The sequence below is a fragment of the Crassostrea angulata genome, chromosome 8, assembly GCF_025612915.1.
Source record: "Crassostrea angulata isolate pt1a10 chromosome 8, ASM2561291v2, whole genome shotgun sequence".
NCBI classification, from domain to species: Eukaryota; Metazoa; Mollusca; class Bivalvia; order Ostreida; family Ostreidae; genus Magallana; species Magallana angulata.
The window spans coordinates 8650143-8653109 of NC_069118.1; positions in this window are offsets into that span (position 1 = coordinate 8650143).

A 2967-nucleotide genomic window follows, 5' to 3' on the forward strand; every position below is an offset into this window, starting at 1 on the left:
CAAACAATTATATGCTTTACGTACAAAATAAAATTTCCTGACAACATTTGATAAAGTTATTGACAGATAAAAAATACTCGTCAAATACATTAACATCTTGTATGTTTCAACACATTTTGTAATATTAAACGAACGACGCAGCAATGTTAAGGCGTACGTCCCGATGCTAAAATCCGGCTGGAAAACGATATTTTTTTAATCATCGTAAAAATACTTTGACCGGAAGTATTTCTTAAAACATTACATTTGATGCATTTGTGTGACGTCATATGTACTTTGTAATCACGTGACGGGCGAATCTTAATAATGCTTATGATCTATATAAATCGCATCGGCGCAGGTGATCAATGACATTAAATCATACATATTTTTAATAAAAATCCTTTGTTAAATCATATACTTTGAAGTTCTTGCTTGGGAAAGAAATAGATATTTCGTTTATGGAAGATATTGTTGAAACATTTCACAAAATCATCAAAATAATGCACATTTTTACCAATCAAGAGCGATTTACAAAATAATGGGGTAAATCCGTAGGTTTCCCAAGCACGATTCACTTTAGTACTTATATGCTTTACCAATATTACGTAAATTATTCAAAAATTATGTTGATCTTTCACCTGCGCCAAGCTGGTTTTACATGCATGGACATTTCTTCATTCAGTTGTTTACACGTAGCAGTGAGAGTCTCCAAACCACTAATTTATAAATAGTCTTTTACTTTTAAAACGAAGCTTTAAAACTGCCGATTATTTGATACTGGTTTTTAATATGAATGAATTCTGTACGTCTCGCATTAACGGCCGCATCTATATAAAGGAAACATGCGGTTTTATACAGGTTTGATATAATTCACTTTTAACGTTAAGAAACATTCCCTGAGAACTATCGACAGGAATGCAGATCGTGACGTCAAAGTTAATTATGACGTCATATTGTATGAAGTACAGACAAGTGACTTTCTACATATTGCTGTAAAATCCATCGGGAAGCAATAACATGCCCGCGGAAAGTAAATATCTGTAGTGCACTGATTAAGCAGAGATGATAAAAAATAACCCATGAACCTGATTGGATTAAAAGTACTTATAGATTGCACGAAGACCGTACCCAATATATTTAAAATGACAAATGCAAAACAAAATAATCAAGTACAAATCTAAGACAAATATAAATGAATTGTAAAAACATGCTGTATTAGTACAGTAAGAAAAATTAATTTAAACCTGTGACCACAGTCACTTTCATCCAAACATGTACAATTGTTAATTTTGATTTGAACATATTTTTATTGTACAAAATTACACTGGGACTTCGCAGTACAGTTAAGGCGGTCAATAAAAATATGGGCAAATTTCTGTGATGAAAACACGTATACTTTAGTTAAACTGGCATGTCCTTTTTAAAATCAATAACAGTCACTCAAATGCAATATATTTCTACAATATATATATATAACAGTACAATATTTTATGTTCATAGTGGTCACGTGATATGACAGTCGCATGGTACAAGCAGATGTATTTGTGGTTTTGAGTTCATTTAAAAAATTCAATATTGCAAGGGCATAATCATGTCAAAATTCACAACTGAATTATGATATAACTTGATGTTATATCATAGATTTTGAAAAACGATGCGAACTTTTTAAGATAAGAATATTTGTTAGTAGAAACCGTAATTTATAATGCATATGTTGAATAATTTTGAAGGTCACAGGGTTAATTTCATTAAAAAAATAATTAATTTGTAAGATTTTACAAGGATCGTAGAAGTTTTTAAGTTACATAGCATATTTCAAATTCACATGTTAAAGTTTGTCGGGATCAGGTAAGTGTATGCCCTTGCAATTAAGTGATTTATTTAGGTACTCAGATTTTAGATATACGATATCTTATACAAAACCGAGGTGGCTTCTTTATACGATGCATACTTTTAACAAAATGAAAATAAGTCTATATAGGTAGCATTCTACTATTTATAACCTCAACAAAAAATTCATTTATACTTTTCCGTTAATGTATGACATTTATTTTTCTTCGCTATAAAACTGCACGATAGCCTTCAATGATTTAACTTAATGCGTCATTTTGAAGCATATGACGTCATATTTTGTAGTACAGCAAGAACAACATATCGCTTATTTTACAGTGTGTACGATACAACGGACATCAAAATTGTAAGTAATAGCATTTGTTGTTTTTAATTAAAAGATTAGTATAAGTCAATTTTACTAATAAATAGATTAATAAGTACTTTCGAGGTTTGTAATATACTGTGATGTCATAATGCACATTTCCCATACTTTTTGTCTGAACGGAGTTTATTGACAGCCTTAACTGTGCTGCGTAGACACAGGTTCAGAAACTGTGACCGATGACAATATAGGTTTATTAGCTTTCTTAAGCAAGCAGAACGGGGAAATAGTATAAGTAGATAAAAAAGTCCCAAAACAACGTTTGTTGTTATTACATAACAGTATCTCACTTTAAACAGATTCTATTTTCATTTCTTATTCTATTTTACTATATATATATATATATATATATATATATATATATATATATATATATATATATATATATATATATATATATATATATATATATATATATATATATAAAAGAAAAATTAGAAAATAGACAGTGTCGATATATATTAGAAATAAATTAAATTTCTTTAAATGATTACACTAAGATTTATATTGTCTTTCTTCTGTGCTCTAATAGTTTCTAAAAAAGAAAACAAAGAATTTAATGCCAAAGTTTATTGTATGATAGGGTTAAATTTACAAATGCCTCAGTTGCTTCTTTATTCATCAATGTTGTTAAAGAATAACAAGATCCATGTATATTTTATTGCAAATACAAGTTATCGTCAAAATGACGCCATTATGTGGAAATGACGTCATGAAGAGTGCCTTATTTTAATAAATTGATGTTTTGTAGCAAAGTATGGGTGTTTTTC